The sequence below is a fragment of the Mastigoproctus giganteus genome, chromosome 2 (genome assembly GCF_048544385.1).
Source record: "Mastigoproctus giganteus isolate SK-2022 chromosome 2, ASM4854438v1, whole genome shotgun sequence".
Taxonomy (NCBI): Eukaryota; Metazoa; Arthropoda; class Arachnida; order Uropygi; family Thelyphonidae; genus Mastigoproctus; species Mastigoproctus giganteus.
In genome coordinates, this window is record NC_143576.1 from 73,960,676 (window position 1) to 73,979,313 (window position 18,638).

Below are 18,638 nucleotides of genomic sequence, written 5' to 3' on the forward strand. Positions count from 1 at the left end.
TTCTCTGTACTCATTCTAGCAACTCTACATCCTTACTAACAAAGCCTCCAGACCTGTACGTAGACAGAGGGATAATCACTTGCTTTTTCCTGGAAGCAAAATTCCTGTATATCATTGACATGATCCCATAACCTGCTCTGGCTGCACTGCTCAGAAAACTTCATATCTGACTGGACAATTACTCCTGATATTTTTTCATTCTCCCCTACCCTGAGTGTAGTACCTTACAGCTGGTATGTTTCTCTGGGGTTGCTGCTACCTATATGCAGTACTTTGCATTTGTCAATGTTAAACTTCATTTGCCACTTCTCAGCCCACCTACCCAACATTTCTGGATCCTGTTGCAGTAGAATACTGTCATTAACAACCCTGATACCATTATATCATCTGCAAACTTGGCCATTAAGCCTGATATACCTTCATCAATATCACTGATAAATATAAAAACCAACAATGGGCCCAAGATTGATCCCTGGGGGATTACACTGGTAATATTAGTCCATAATGAGCAGTGCCGATTGCTTATCACTCTGTCATCTCCCACTCAACCATTCCTTTATCCATTGTAGCAACTTGCCCATAATACCATACTGCTTAAATTTGTAAAGCAGTCTTCTATGTGTAACTGTATCAAAAGCTTTACTGAAATCCAAGTATATGATATCAAAATTATTTTTGAATCTAGTTCCTTTGTGATACATCATAGTATGCAATCAAATAGATCAGACAAAACTTCCCTCTTAACAAACCCATGCTGTCTGAATTATTACTGCAGTCTTGTCTAGATGATCCTGCAATGCTTCCTTAACCATGACTCCATCCCCTAGAACAGAAGTTAAACTAACAGGTCTGTAATTTCTTGTGTTACCTTTTGTGAATTGGGGATGCATCTGCACATCTCCAGTCCATGGGGATCTTCCCTGAATCCAAGGATGCTCTCATAATTATGGCTAAGGGTTTGCTTACGTCCCTCACTGCCTCCAATATAAAGCCACCCCAGGTGCCTTTTTATGTTTAACTTTAACAATTTTGTCTCCACTTTGCTCTCCGTTATTTTTGTTGTTATTTGGTTTTTAGGAGCATTAGCAACTAAGGCCATATTGCTCCGGGGATATGCGGTGCTCATTCCCTGATCTTTCCGCATCCTCCGTATTTGGTGGTCACAGGCTTGAACCCCAGTCTAATCAGGAAGCGTGTACTATGCACTGCTGCTCCTGCCCACCTGGTTACGGGAGGCACCTTCTCCGTTACCACAAAATCATTTAGCTCCCTGTTAGTTTAGTAAACTTCTGTCCTCCACTTCCTTACAGAATTCCTCATGTGTGAATGTAGATGCAAAATACTCATTCAGTTTGTTTGCTATCTGAGCAAGATCATCAACAGTCAAACAATCAATATCAAGTGGACCAATCTGATCCATCCCCTTCCTTTTAGAGAATTTACATAAGTAAAGAAATGTGTTGTTTTTTTAGCATCCCTTGCCAAAGATTTCTCATAATCTCTCAGTCTCTTTCTAATGGCTTTGCATAACTCAGTATACTCAATTTTCTCCCTGTCAGTGTTTTTCTTGCTTTTCATTTGTCGTCTTCAGTTCATCACGATAAGTGTTTCTTGACTAATTTTTTCTTCTTTGGACTTCTGTTTCCCTATAGGTTTCTTGGGCTTTATCACTTTCAGAAAGTTGGAATATTCCTCGTCGATATCTTGGTCCTGAGCAGTCTGCAGAAGCTGAAACTTGTTCTTAAGTTCCAGTACATACTGCTTTTTCTCCTCTTCTGTTATCACAAAGACCTTTGTATTATTTACTCGAGTCAGGTTTTTCCTTTCTTTTCCTACATCTATATCAAGTGTACATCTTACCATTCTGTGATCACTTCCAACGTTTACCTTATTCAGGACGGTAACATCATTCACAATATATCTTCTGTTAGTGAGGATGAAGTCGATTTCATTAGTAGTTAATCCATTTGGACTCTTCTATGTCCACTTTCTGTTCGCCCTTTTCTTGAAAAAAGTGTTCATTACTGACAGTCCTTGAGATTTTGCAAATTCCACAAGTCTTTCACCTCTTTCATTTCTTTCACCAATTCCAAAATTTCCTATAGTTTCCCTTTCTGTGCTGTTTTGTCTTTTTTCGACCTTGGCATCAAAGTCCCCCATAATAATAGTGTAGTGAGTTTTCTGCTCATCTAGAAGACTCTCAATTTCGGTGTACATTTCTTCAACCTCTTCATCATCATGACTCGATGTTGGTGAATAAATCATTATAATCTTTAGCTTGTACCTCTTAGAAATCTTGAGTATTAGTCTTGACACCCTTGGTGATGTACTTTTGAATTCCAAAATGTTGTTTTTAAAACTTTATGGACCAGAAACCCAACTCCACCTTCACTCCTTTCACTGTTTCCATTGGTGTACTGATTTCCACTTGATAAACTTATAAGTGATTCATTTCTTCTTCTTGTTTCAACCAAACTGATGATATTCCAATTCACATTTTCTAATTCCTTTTCCAGCTCTAATATCCTGTCTTCACTGATGAGTGATCTTACGTTATAACAGGCCAAGTTCAGTTTCCGTGCATGGCAACCTGGTTGTACCCAGAGATTCTTAGCACCCTCTGCTTCCACTCTGATCCTCTCGCTGCCGTAAGAGGGAGAGTGAAAGCTGCTGGGGACTGAGAGCCATTTCTTTTGTTGTGCTGTCATATGCTGGAGGGGTTTGGTCTTTTTCTCTTCACGCTGACCAGGCGTCTTGAAGAGAACCACTCTACACGTTCGTTACCACCTAAGTGACGTAAGAGGACTTACCATCGAGAAGGTGTGCATGAGTGGATTTTAGGGAGGCAGGCCAACCGGACTTCTCCTAAATCTTCTGTTATAGAGAGATATTGGATCCATCAGTGTTTTAGACTGAGTGTCTGATAACACACAGGATACCTGTTCCCAGAATATAAGATCTCAAAAAGAAGTCTACCTCATACTGTGAGATTCTGGAGCAAATATGGTAGCTGGTGTCACTGGTAGTGCTTTAAGATGGAAACATTATTATGACGTCACAGGCATCTCACCATGTCCCTGTCAGAGTAGTACGCTGTAGTCCCTGTCAGAGTAGTACGCTGTAGTCCCTGTCAGAGTAGTACGCTGTAGTTCCTGTTTAGTGTAAACTGCGACGTCGGTCAGAGAAGAAACGTCACTGTAATGTAGGGTGGCCAGATTAAAAATTTGATCTCGAGTGCTTATGTTTGGGGGTATTCATTCCTCATTTAGGGGCACTCGCATTATATTTTAAGAAAACCGAACAATTTTAATAACAACCATTTTATTTCTATATTTTGTTGATTTTTACAAGTTCGTGGAATGCAAAATTAATCAAATTTTTATAAAATTAACAGAATTATAGCCAGTGTTTTAATTTGTTTAATTCGGAAAATTTTATTGCAAGAGTTATAAACATTAACATCAAATGTTTTACATAATTGTATACAATACATATTCAATACAACTGATTTATTTTATCAAAAAGAAAATATTTACCTAGCAATACTTTTCATTTGAGCAAATTTTCTTTAACAGTTTTTCATTTTTTAGTACATAATGCATAAAATTCTTTTCATGATATATTGTGATTGGTGTTCTGCAACAGTTCTCCTTCAACATTCTCAGGTCTAATTTATTTAGATCCTTTTTCCATGCATTGAACATTGAGCTAAATACTCACTCACTCATTGCATTTGAGTGAGGCAAAGCAAAAACAAACAATATATTTTTCTGTATTATTTACTTCATACACATTTAAAATTTTTATCCAAACATCTGTGGTATTTTTGAGGCCTTTTGTCTCAATATTTTTACGGAATGATTTCAACAGAACATTCTTCATACAGCAAATCGATATTGATATTGGGAATTTTAAATAAAAAAAGTTTGTTGCCTGAGCCTTAAACCATTACAACAAAATAAAAAAGAAGTCAAGTAGAATGTAAAAGGTTACAAAGTAAGAATAATATAAATATTCAACAACCCTCTTTGTAAATAGGATACAATGTCATTTTTGAGTCTTTAATTAAGGGTGCATTTCAACAACAACTTTATCGTCAGTTAATTCTTTCTTCCCAAATAATCATCTCAACAGGGTGTTTTATGATTTCTGCTTTTTTCAAATGTTAAAAAAGGAGTATCTTGGAAATTTTATTATACTTCCAAAAGGGGTACGTCTGGCAACCTGTAACGTTGTATATGTGTCATTCTCTTTGATGAAAGCTGAAGCGAAATGAATTACCACAGTTCATGCTCCTCTTGAGATTTTGAAAATGCATGCGCTTTTCTTATAGCCGACAAAACAAAAGAGTATGCAATGGATACACGACATCAACTGGAAGAGAACAGAAAAAGGCGAATTCCATCATTTATTGCAGGACTTAGAAGAAGATGAAAATCGTTTCACGATGTACTTACAGATGAATAAAGAAGAATTTAATTTCCTATATAATCCAAATAAGGATGACGTTTGAGGGCAAAATACGCAATTTCAAAATTTAATCAGCGCTAAGGAAAAATTCGTTATGTTAAAGGAAAGTTAAAAATACTGCAAGTTTAATTTTGAATAAGGACTTATTCTGTCAAAATACGAAACAAAAATTTTTAATGAAATTTAATAACAACAAAAAGCTACTTCTCAATCCTAAAAATTGAACTTGTAAGAAACTGTTGAGTTGTGCAAATTGAAATGTCGACTTGTTCGTCCTCTCAATTTGTAATTCTGTTGGTCTATTTTGCTCCTTTGGCCATTTTTGAGTGTCTCTGTGACTGGACATTCGCGGTGAGTATGCTAAGTAGCTGGTCGAAGTGGAGGGTGCTTCGGAATAGGCACAGGAGCAACGTACTTGAAGTTATTTGTTTCAGGATATTCTTACCTGTGCACTGAAAACAGATTATTTACTTCAAATTTAATTTTATATTAGCATTTCCTCCATTTTCCTCTTGTCATGCGGTCATGCCTAACGAAATTTCTCTTTGACCTGAAAAATCTGAGCTCCTGACAATGTCATTTGGCCTTGAAGCCCAATGTGTTATCTTGTGAATACAGCCAATGACAACAGTGCTCTCCGAGCAATAAACTAATATAATTGGTAAATACTTCCCCTCGCTTTTGATGTTAGATGTGTGTACAAGTGACGTCTCATGAAGTGATAGTGTGTTTCTGCCCTTACAGTCACAATCATGTTTCATACACACATTACAACTTTCAATAAATGGCTCCATATTTGCCCAGCAGGCTGTAAGGACTGTTGTTGCTATTAATAGGAATATTATAAAATTCTTCTTCAGCAGTTAACAAATTAATGGAAATACAGGAGCAGCTAAATTTAAAGAAGCAATTAATTCAAGATGTATCCACTCATTGGAATTCAATATATTACATGCTGGAGAGAAACACAGAATAGTGAAAAGCTCTCGCAATGTATGTTGTGAATAAGAATATTCCAACATTAAGTTCATACCAGTGGGTTCTTGTAGAAAAAAACTGTTCAACTCATAGGGCCATTTGAAGAAATCACTAATGAAGCTAGTAAAAGAGAATCTACCACTTCAATGATAGCATTGCTGTCCAAAATGATAATTTCAGTGGAATTCTTACTCCAATTGAGGAGATTAAACCACCAATTGTGAAAAGATTTTCCACTTACATGGAAAATAAATCTTTGTGTTCATCTAATTTTATAGATTCTAAGATGAAATATCAATGAAGCAATATGAAAAACAAAATAAAGGAATGGGTTTTCTCTGGAGCAAGATCAAATGGAGGTAAGAGGGGATTCACTTGATGATATTTCAACAGAATATGCTTCAACCAGTTCTACTCAAGATACCTCAAGCTTTACTATGCCTTTTTCAAATTTGTTTGATGAATTAGCTTCTACTAAGACAGATAGTGTTAAAAACGAAGGAACAGAAGAAATGTCACCCAGAGTACGTTCAAAAGAGAAGCAATCCTCAAAAAAAGAACAAGCATTATTCAGTGTTCCACTAAAGAACTGAATCAGTATTTAAATTTGCCATTATTACCTAGAAATAATAGCCCATTTCTGTGGTGGAAAAACATGCAAGGCAAACTACCTCTGAAATATTTAAGTACACCAGCTTCATCAGTTGAAAGTGAAAGAATATTTAGTACGTGTCGTAATTTGTATGAATCTGCAAGAAATAGGCTGTCCTGAAAATGGGGAAATGCTGATGTTTTTGCATTACAATTTAAGAGTATTCAATTTTGATTAATCTGCGTAAAACTACAGTCGGTCCTCGCACAACACGTGTTTACACTACACGAATTCGATCATAAACGATTTATAAATAGGGGAACGATATCTTATATAACATGAACCGAATTCACTTATGCATGATTCGCCTTTGTGTTTACAAGAAATGGCAGTCGAACACGGAATCACCCCAACTGAACGCAACACGATAGGAATGAAGAGAAGATTCTGAAAATGTATTTGTGTTTTGGATCAGTGAGGGGGAAACACATTTCACCATAATAACGTAAAACCCAACATTCCAGCTATCAGTATAATCGTAAATGCAATTAGATCGAGTTTACTACCAGTTTATAACAGATTCCACTAGCAGGAACACAACTGGAAATTGTTTTTATTGTTTTATGGTAGTAACCACCAGAAATGTGCTTTAGTAAAATGTGAGGTGTTAATAGTGTATCTCTGCTTTTACGGTGTTGTTTATTCAGTTGCTACACGCGACAGCCTTGTTTATCTGTATCACGCATCCTCCTCGTTTTGTAATTGTGCTTTATTCTTACCCAGGAAAATTAATAGTGGCCTCATACTATGGTTTATGGCCAAAATCACACCGGCCTCCTGCCCACCAGGGTTTCCCCGGTAAGGCTTATGGCCAGTCCGCTTCTGTCGATAGCGAAAAAATATGAAATTGTGAAACGCTTTAAGCGAAATGAAAGACCATGTGATATTGCAAGTGCTACAGACCTAAATGAGGCAACGCCGAGAATTACAAAGAATGCAGAGAAAATAAAAACAACTTTCATAGCAGGAACAACTCAAAGTGTAATTAAAATCCATTAGATTAAGACACAAAGAATTGGAAGAGATGGAGCGGCTGTCATCTGTTTGGATAGAAAATCAAACAAAAAACAAGTTTCCTTACGATAGAAGCAAAAGCATTAGCAATATTTTATTACATAATAGTCGTAATAAAATAAGTAAGTATTTTATTACGATTATTTATTGTGTTTGGTAATGTTTTGGTTACAAATGTGTTCAATCTTGGGTGGTCGGCACCTAACCCTATTTTTCCCATAGGGCCTGTTGTTTATATTGCACGATTTTGCATTGCACAAGGGTTTCTAGGAACACAACTATCGTGCTATACGAGGACTGACTGTACTTTTAATTTGTTTTTTTCCTTTATACTGTGTTAAAAAAGGTGATAAACTTGATTAAAATACCTGTTAAGTTGCATTTTTTAAAATTGTATTCTCTGTATTAATAAAAATAAATTGGCTATAACAGCAGCCAAACTCAGAAAATGTTTACTTAATCCATTTCAGTTTATCAAAGCTATCTGATGAATCTCTTGGTAGTGATTAACTGGCTTAAATTTAGTAGAAATTGGCCAATTAATAAAATCAATTAAGTGACAAAAAACAGATTAACGATTAATCAGCCAAGGAGCCGGCCGATTACTGATTTTGTACCGATTAATTTGTGCATCCTTAGTCTGAACAATAACTGCAGTCTTGTCAAGCCATTAATGCCTTATACGCCTCAATCAGATCACCTCACAGGTGCCTAGTCTCCAGAAATTGCAATTTTTTCAGAACTTAAGCCTTTCTAGATAAGAGCACCCTTTTGATCCCTGGTAATTCACTTGTGAATCATAGCTACATTCATATTCTAACTGCGGCCTTGAAGCTGAGCCATCAGTAGTGGGACATAGCAGGATCGAGGGGGAGGATGTTTTGGTACTTTTGTTGTACACAAGGTAAGAACCTTAGAGGCCAAGTCAGTGTTATGATGGGCAAAAAATGCACATAAGATATCAGAGAAAGACCTGTCAGCCAGGTGGTGGGGGATTAGATATTTGCATACCTTAAAATTGTTGAACCAAAGGAAAGGATGCATTAATTAAAGGAATAAGATAAATTAAATTAAAAAACCTCTCCGCAACTGGCTTAGCCACAAAATATAAAAACAAATAAAATATAGGACACAAGAGGCTACATGTCTACTCACACACAATTGTGTGTGGTAGACGAATAGCAACTGCCAGCCATGGATTCTCTCGTAATTGGCTTTAGACAGTCAGGAATAAACAGCCAAAGATTTCCATAGATTGGTAATATACAGTCATTTATATATAGAGTTACTGATCTATTACAAAATCAGTTGGTGGGCCAGAAATATTAGTTTGTGAGAAAGACTGATTACACTAGTGAAAACGATTTTTACCTCCAAGAACTTAAATGCTGTTTTTAACCAATTTTTATTCGTAGATTTTAAAAATAACCATGGTAGTTTCACATCACATTTATTAAATATAGAGGGAGTTAGGTATTACCAAAATATGCCAGTTTTGCATAATCTAGTCAGTAATATATGACTGATTTATTAAAACAGATATAAGCTAATTCTCTTAATTTTAGAAATCGATTCTGGCCTCGGTTCTCTTAATCAGACTTCTACCTATAGTTCTTAGGTTCAAATTCTAATGCAATGATTTACAAATTTGAAGAGAACACACAGCATTTTTGGTGATGATTTTTGTAGGCTATGCTAAGGTTTTCCAAGTATTAACTGATCGTGACATGTTCTCAGGGTTGTAAATCTATCCTCCAAACATAAACAGCCCCTCGAGTTGAGAATTCCTCGGAAGCCTCCACTTCACAAGATGTCGTCAGTAAGTTCAGGTAGTGAGATACATTTAATCAAACAAGATTAGAAGAATGATTTGGTTTGAGACTTAAATTTTCCGAAAGAACAAGCTGAATTTGTTAGGTTCTACATTACAGCAGTGGAATATACTAGCAGCAGCAGCAAAGATTTCAGTATTTCGAAAAAAGACATGAAAAGTTTTCGAAATATTTTGCTACAGAAGACAGTATGTTTTTTTGCAAAGACATTATTGGACTTCTGAAAGAACTAGGTGTCATGCATAAGTCAGACGAATGGCATTTATTCTTATATGCCTCAAATTAAGCTTAAAAGCAGTTTTGCTTCATAATGGCAACAAATTTCCATCAGTTTCTGTGTTTCAGTTGGACTTAAAGAAAGTCACGAAAGCATGTCTAAGGTTCTACATGCAAAAAAATACCAGGATTATGGTTGGAACATATGCAGCGATCTTAAGGTTATTGGTTTCCTAGTTGGTTTGGGGGGGTTCAAAATATTGTTCTTTTTTGTTTGTGGAACAGCCGTGCGACAGAAGAACATTATGTTGTGCAACGTGGACAAACGGGATAAATTCATACCAGCACAATGTAATGCAAAATATATTCCTTTAGGGCAATCAAACAAGGTTCTTCCTCCACCTCTGCACATCAAACTTGGATTGATGAAAAATTTCGTGAAGGTACTAGATAAAGAAGATAATGGATTTGCATACTTGAGAAGTGTGTATCCTAATTTAACATATGCCAAACTTAAGGAAGGAATTTTCATAGGACCCCAATTTAAGAAACTCTGAAAGATGATGTGTTTGAAACCCAGTTAAAGGAGGTTGAATTGGTAGCTTGTAGTATAAGGTGGTAGTATATGGTTTTTTGGGTAACAGGAAAACTATGAAATGTTGGTGAATGTTGTTGAAAATTCATTTTCTTCATTCCCATCTCAAATTTTTCCCTAAAAATCTGGGAGATGTGAGTGAAGAAAAAGGGGAGCTGGTTTCATCAAGATATTTCCAAGATGGAAGAGTAGCACCAAGGTCGCTAGGGCCTTGTAATGATGGGCGATTAGTGCTGGTTCCTTGTGAGGGAGAGTAAGCAGGAATACAAGAGAAAATCCCTTAGTAGCAAACATTTTTAAGGACAATTACAGGTAAGTGCATTATATATTATTAAAATAACTATTTTGCAGTGATTTATATTTTTTCTAAAGTTAAGTGAGTAATAGAGAATATATAATTTTTTTTTTAAACTTGTATTACAAACTTGAATTATATGTATACAGTAAACCCCGCTATTTGCGGTCGCTGATTTAACATTAAATGAAACCTAAAAAAATGTGAATTTTAAAGCACCTTGAACATTTTCCGCCATAAAAAAACATGGGCGTGGCTGAAATTATCTTTCCCGGTCAAAACAGCGCTCAGTGGGTGGGGGAGAGGGGTGACAAAATCGCGAGCGTGGATGTTTCTCGCTAATCCTTGTTCAGTATGTGTTATGCGCTTGCCATGGAAGGTTTCGTAGTTTGTTTTTAATTTACATGCTTTTAAAATTGAATAAATTTATCAATTTATAAATTGATATGCTTACAAAATTGATAAATCTACCATTTTGCAGTGTAAAACAGACTTTTTTGAGTGTGTTAACGGAAGAAAGTGACTTTATTTGGACAAGTTCTTTCTAACCCATACAAAAATATGGCTACGAATAACAAGGGAAATGTGAATGTGAAATTATCAAAGAAGGCGATGACATTAGCGAATAAAATTGAGTTATTAGACAAAATTTCTAATGGTGAAAGTGTCTTCTCAGTGGCAAAACATTATAAAATCAATGAGTCAACAACGGTACGATCAATCAAGAAATCGGAAGAAAAATTCCGATTTACATAATAAGAAATAACTTAGAAGAAATATTTCCAAATATGGTAATAGCTATCAGAATATTTTTATCCCTTTCTGTTAATAGTTAATAAAAACATATCGGCATTCAAACATGTCACAGGATAGATTAAATGCCTGTGCCATATTATCATTTGAAAGAGAAATGATGGAAACATGTTCTTTTCAAAATGTAACTGAGAAATGGGTAGATTTTTTTTGTTAATAATTATACAAAAATATTAGTGATTAGCTTGCCTATGATTAGAAATAATGTACATGGAGAATAAACTTTTTTCTTTTTTTTTTTTTTTCAATTTCACATTTTGTAGGAAAGGGAGAACCATATTATTTTAAATGCTTAGGGCCCTAGAAGGCCTTAATCCACCCCTACACATGAATCAGGGAAGTGGAAAACATGCTTTGTAAAGAGAATAGGTAAAATAGGGTCAGGGTATGTCTGCCTGGGGAAATCGTTAATGCTGTAGAAAAGCTATGATCTCTTAAGGACACAAAAGGTGAAACTGTTATACACGTTGGTACCAATGATATTAAGAGTAGATCTGAAAATTGACTAAAGAAGTATGGGCAATGTTTAAAAAACAAGTTGTGAGTTAGGATTGAAATTGAAAATGTCTCAAATTCTGTCTCAAAAACATGATTGGAGGGAGTATAGGAAGACAGCCTTGTCAATCAGTTCAGCCCTGGAGAGATTGTGCAAGGCTCACAGGGTAGAATTTTTCACAAGGTGGTCTCATTTTTGTTAAAAGGAGAGATTGTTTTACAGGATAGGATATGCTTAAATGGGTGCAAGAATATATTCTGATGTTATAGAGGGAGCATTAGGAAAATCAGAAACTACCTGCTGGAGGAGGGGATGCACAGACCAACAGATCAGATTAACAGCAGCCTGCAGGACAGAAGTGTAAATGATTCTTGCTTTCTTTCTATTAGAATTTGCAGAAGCCTGGAAAGAAAAGTGTGGGGACTTCAAGGCCTGATGGGAGGGAGGGGGGGGTTCTAATAGAACAAGCAAATGCAAGCTGTTCCTGAAAAGTTTTAGGACTACATTCATAAAATATCAAAATCTCAAGGGGAAAAATTTGTTACCACGACATCTTCAAAGTACATCCCTCGTAACTTAATACACCTGCTTGCAGGGTAGTACAGCTTGGCTCTATGGAACCGATATTGGGGAACTCCAACTCCCTCGTCATGCTGGTTTGGATCTCTGAAATGCTGTCAAAATGGTGCCACCTTCATATGAGATTTCACTATGGGGAACAGAAAATAATCAGTAGGTGCCAAATCCAGCAAATATGGGAGTGGGGGGGGGGATGGTGAAACAGTGTAATGTCTTTCTGAGCGAGAAACTGCCTGATAACAGTTGTGGTGTGTGAAGATGCATTGTTGTGAAGCAAGAACCACTCAACTAACTTGGCGACATCTGGCCTAACACACCGTGTCCATAAAATGCATTCTCCATTGCAACCATTTCGGTTGCACTTTTTCCAGCTTTAAATAAAAATTTTATCACCATCTTTGCTTGGTCCTTGAATCCATGACAATGTCATTTTACTATGCCAACTTAAACCTGACTTTCCAGTAGAATACTTTTATGCACACTGATGAAACTTGCTAAGAGATTTGATAGTGAATAGTTTTAACAGTGGCAAAGCCAATGTATGGTGCCAGTAGCATCATTTAAAAAAAAAATCTGTCCTAAAACTTTGCAGATTTCTTTTATATGTGCTGTGTTAGGGTTGTTAAAAGAAAAGCAAGTGCATGTAATGAGAAAATCTAAGGAATTTGAACTACCAGTTAAATCACCAAATGGAGACTGTGGAAATATTGGAGAGAGGCATCTCAGACTAAGAAATGAAGAATTTGGAGATGGGAAGTACAATGTGTACAGAAAGGACAGATAGAATAAAATGGAGGAGGAATTATGCAAATAAAATCTAAGACAGTGCAGCCATTTGACATGGGTAACCAGTGCAATAGAAAGTCAAAGTGGTATGGCATAAGCACTATGAAAGCAAAAATGAAAGTAGGAGTGTATTATAGGCTTAATAACTTTCATTAGTACAACAAACAACTATACAGAGGGAAATAGAGTGGGCCAGTAAATCCGAATGTCTAATGGGGAGACAGTAACTTTCTGCATTTTAACTGGAACTTGTGGAACAATAGTAAGACTTTTGTGGATTTACTGGATTTTACACCAGCATGTTATACAGGCAACAAGAAAAAAAAAAACAATACTCTTGATCTGGTTACCAGTGGTGACACTTCGTGCATTAACAATCTGCAAAAAAAGGAGGAACTACTAAGTGGTAATAATTACAGTGTATTCGTGTGGAATTTACTTAAAGATGTAACTACTGTCAAAGGCAAAGGGTTTCATAACAGTGACTGCAGTGATCTCAGACACTCTTTAAATTGTAAATTTTAAGCAATCAGGGACACCGAATGTATCTCCAATTCACAAAGAGGGGATCTAACGGTGATACGAGTAATTACAGACCAGTTAGTTTAACATCTGTTCCAGGGAATATAATGGACTCACTGGTTTAAGATGCATTGCAGGGTCATCAACACAAGATGATTTCTGTCTTCTTGTCTAGATGATCCTGCAATAATTCAGATACAGCACAAGTTTGTTAAAGGAAAGTCTTGTCTGACAAATTTTATTGGATATTATAATGAGGTTACAAAGGAACTGGATGCAAAAAATAATTCTGATATCATATCCTTGGATTTCAGGAAAGCTTTTAACACTGTTACACCTGGAAGTCTACTGTACAAATTGGAGCAGTATGGTATTAAAGGTAAGTTGCTACAATGGATAAATGGGTGCTTGAGTGGGAGAAGACAGAGTGGTAATCAATGGACGCTGCTCTTCATGGACTAATGTTATTAGTGGAATCCACGAGGGTTCGGCGTTGGGCCCACTGATGTTTTGTATATTTATCAATGATATTGATGAAGGTATATATGGCTTAATATCCAAGTTTGCAGATGATACAAAGGTTGGGAGGGTTGTTAATAACAGTAATGGCAGTACACTAATGCAACAGGACCAAGAAAAGTTGGGGAGATGGGCTGAGAAGTGGCAACTGAAGTTTAACATTCACAACTGCAAAGTTCTGCATATGGGTAGAAGTAAGCCCAGAGAAACATACCAACTGTGTGATACTACACTTAGGGTGGTAGAAAATGAAAAAGTTCTTATCTAACTGCACAAATGAAAATTGTGCAGTGAGATATAAAGTTTTCTGAACAATGCAGAGAGGCTGCAAGAGCAGGTCATGGGGGTTTTGTCAATGATATACAGGAATTTTGCTAACAGGGAGAAGGAGATGATTATCCCTCTGTATAAGGCAATGGTCAGGCCACATCTTGAGTACTGCATACAGGTCTGAAGGCCTCATTTCAGGAAGGATGTAGAGTTGCTTGAGTGAGTACAGAGAAGGGCAACAAGATTAGTGAGGTGAACAAAAGGGTAGTCTTACGAAGAAAGGCTTAAGTTCTGCAAATTGCAGTGTCTGGAGACGAGGCATATGCGAGGTGATCTGATCGAGGTGCACAAGCCTTGAATCGGTTGAGAAGGCTCAATTCTGATGAGACTCTTCCACTTTCTCAGATTACGAACCTGAGCGGGCATAAATTCAAATTCAGGAAAGACAGTTGTAAAATAGATGGCGGAAATTTGCCTTTAGCCAGCAGGTAGTTGATTGCCGGAACAAACTTCTTTGTCATTGTGGAAGTTGATAGCTTAAATAAATTGAATGAGGAATTGGACAATTGTTTAGAAGGAATGGATGTGTGAAATGTTGTTTTTTTTGTTTTTTTTTGTTTGTTTGTTTGTTTGTTTGTTTTGGCTAATGCTACATAACTTGCCTTCTTGCATCACATACCTCTACTACTACTACATAATCATTTACAGCTCTTATACTTTTTATACCAACTAAGAGATACTGTCCAAGGCTTAGAACTAAATGGAGATCAAATAAACTGATGACACTTATTACAGAGAAGAAAATACATTGGATGCATATAAATATCTGGTGATACATAATTAAATATAAACTAGTCTGCAATAAAGGTACAAGGAGGTTAAGACATGATAAGGCAGATTATGAGTCTTTGGCAAAGGATACAAAGAAAAACAGAAAGAGGCATTGAGGAAGAGGTAGACTTGGTTTGCCAGATATGATGAAGGGTTTAACTGTTCTGTTGATGATCCTGCTCAGGTTGCTGAAAAACTGAATAGATATTTTGCATCTACATTCACATATCAGTTTTTTTAGGGATGTTGATGACAGAAATGTATCATATTCTAATATGGAGCTAAATGATTTTGTGATAACCAAGAGGAAAATGGAATTGTTGAAGCTGAACGTAAAGGTATCTATGGTGAATGGGATTAATCTAATTACATTAAAGGAGGCAGCAAAATAGGAATGCAAACCTTCAGTCATAAAAAGGAAAATAATGGAATTGCTATTTAAAGAAGTAATGTAAGATCATGTAGACAAAAGTGCAGTCATACTGAAATAAGCATGGATTTGTTAAAGGGCAATATTCTCTGAACAATCCGATTTGATATTAGGATGAAGTAACAAAGAAACTGGATGCAGAGAATAATTTTGACTTCGTATACTTAGATTCGAGTGGTCAGGAGTGAGAGTGCAGTAGCACACGCTCTTTGAGTAGACCGGGGTTCAAGCCCCTGACTGCTAAATATGGTTGATCTGCCAACCTGCACTGGACCAGCGTGGCAGATTATGGTCCATTTTCCTCAGCATGAATTGTTGAGGTGGCTTCCATTACAGTGGGTTGATAATGGCTGCAATTTACCTTTTTTTTTTTTTTTCTTTTTTTTTTTTTTTTTTACTTAGATTTCAGAAAAGATTTTGCCACTATTCCACATAAAAAACTGCTAGACTACAGTTATTAGCGAAGTTCCCAACAGTTCAGTGAAGCTTATATTTATTAATGACATTCATGAAAGTATATCAGGTATAATGTCTAAGTTTGCAGATGATACGAACATTGGCAGGTGGTTATTGACAAAAATCAAATGGTTAATGATAATCTGAAACTATCCAGAAAAATTAGGCCGATGGGCTAAGGGTACAAGTACTGTACATGGCGATATTAATCGCACTGTAATGCATCAACTGTGTGATACAAACTGAGCGTAACGGAAAATGAAAAGATCGGTAGGTAACGTGCAGTCGGATATTCAGTTCTTTGAGAAGTGCAAATCGGTTTCTAGATCAGCTCATGGAAGTTTTTATCAATGATATATAGGAATTTTGCTAGCAGATATAAGGAGATGATTATCCTGTTGTATTAGGCAATGGTTAGGCCATATCTTGATTACTGCATGCAGGTCTGGTCTCATTTTAGGAAGAAATTGGATCTGTTGTAGGTGCAGAGAAGAGCAAAAAGATAAGTGGGGGGAACAAAAGTTTTCTCTTATCAAGACAGACTTCAGTTCTATAATTGCAGCAGCTGGTGACTAGGCAGATAAGAGAAGATCTAAATGAGGGGTGTTTAAGGCTTTGAATGGATTGAGCAAGTTCAATACTGACAGTACCCTTAACCTTGCTCAAACTATAACCAAGGATAAAGGGCAGAAAAATTATTCTCCTTGACTAGATCATGTTCTGTTCCAGAACTCTCTGGACCAGAACATGATCTAGCTAAGGAGGATCTCTTTGTGTGTGCCAGGTGCAGAGAGAGTGTCTAGAAATTAGGCATCAACTCAGCATTCTAATTGGCATCTATGAAAGCTTGAGGTGAAGGGTAGATGCCCACGAAGAAATTAATATGAGGGGCCCGTCAAGCTCTCAGCAGCCCAATTCCATGCCAGAGCTCACTCCTGTGCATCAGGCAACACAGCGGCAATCTCCAATGCAAAATGCACTGGTCCCAAAGGAACTAGTTATTGTTGGTGACTCTATTGTCAGGGAGAGGGGTAATATATATATTGTGTAAAAAGGATAGATGGAATAGGACCATGGTATGTCTGCCAGGGTCAAAACTTGATGACGCAGTGAAGCATATATCATCTTTTAAGGGCACAAAGGGTGATATTGTTGTACATGTTGGCACCGATGACATTAAGAGTAGATCTGCAGATTTACTTAACAAATAAAGGTCAATGTTGCAAAAAAGTCGTGAGTTAGTGTTAAATTTGAAAGTGTTTGCAAAGACAAGATAGGAGGGAGTACATGATGAGAGCCTTGCCAATCAATTCAGCCCTGGAGGGAATGTGCAAGGCTCAAGGGGTAGAATTTCTCTCAGCCTGGTCTGTGCTTGTTAACAGGAGAGACTTCTTCTACAGGGATGGGATACACATAAATAGAAAGGGTGCAAGAATATTTGCTGATGCTATTGAAGCAGTGTTAGGTAGAATGGAAAACTGCTGGCTTGGGGATATTCACAGACTAAAAGGTTAAAAGTAGCCGCAGGCAGAGGTGAAGTTGATTCTTGCACTACTTCTATTAGAATAAGCAGCGGCCTGGAGTGAGGGGTGCTGGGAGATTCAGGGACTGATGGCAGTCATCGTGATACGGGTGGGTATATGGGACGTGTTAGGGTAACTAAGAATAAGAATAGGTGCATGTATACCAATGCTAGAAGTACAGTAAATATATTTGATGAATTTGAAGTGTTGGTCAAAACATCAAAGGTGGATATTATTGGAATATCATAGACGGGGGGGGGGGGGGGGTGTCACACAGATATTAGGATTGCAGAATTGAAATTTGGGGAGTACAACGTGTACAGGAGGGATAGACAGGATAGGAAGGGAGGAGGGGTTATGCTATTAATTAAGAAAAACAAAATCAAAAGAAGTGCATCCAGTTGATATAGATGAACAGTGCACGTTGAGTCAGTTTGGTGTGACATCAGCACTACGAAAGCAAAAATAAGAGTAGGTGTGTGTTACAGGCCTAATGACTCGAATGAGTACAATGAAAAATTGTACAGAGAAATAGTGGGCTAGTAAATCAGAATGTCTTATAATGGGGAATTTTAACTTCCCAGATATTGACTGGAACTTGTGGGTTGGTCACACACACTAGTCAGAATTTTATGGATTTATTGGATGATTGTTTTCTACAGCAGCATGTTCGAGAGGCAACAAGAGAAGGTAATACTCTTAACAGCAGTAATCATTCCTGTATTAAAAATTTTCAGATAAAGGAACCACTAGGTGGCAGTGATCACAGTGTACTGATGTGGAATTTACATAAAGATATACTTACCATTAGGGGTAAAGGAAAAGGTACTTGCTTCCGTAAAGGTGACTATAGTGTTCTCAGACAGTTTTTAAATTCTGTACAGTGGGAAGCATTCAAGGAATTAATAAAAACATTTCATACCTATTAAGAAATATTGTTCAAGGTTTAGGCCTAAATGGTTGTCAAATGAACTAATGAGACTCTTGCAAGAGAAGAAAAATGCATGGGATACATATAAATTATCAGGCAACAGAAGCCTATGGCAGGTATAAGCTAGTCTGTAATCAAGTTACAAAGCAGGTTAGCAGGCAAAGGCAGATTACGAGAAATCTTTGACAAAGGATGCTAAGAAAAACAGCAAGGATTTCTTTACTTATATAAACTCTAAAAGGAAGGGAATGAATCAGATTGGTCCACTTGATATCGATGGTTCGACTGTTGATGATTCTGCTCAGATAGCAAACAATCTGAATGAGTATTTTGCATCTACATTCACACATGAGGAGTTAAGGTTTGAAAATGGCAGAAGGTTATCAAATTGTAGCAGGGTGCTTAATGATTTTGTAATAACTGGGAGCAA

General features: G+C 36.8%; 1 protein-coding gene across 2 annotated transcripts in view; it reads right to left on the reverse strand.

Annotated features, from left to right (window-relative positions):
• Positions 1 to 18,638, reverse strand: part of Frmd5 (FERM domain containing) — a 433,883-nt gene that overhangs the window by 172,620 nt on the left and 242,625 nt on the right. The window lies entirely within an intron of this gene.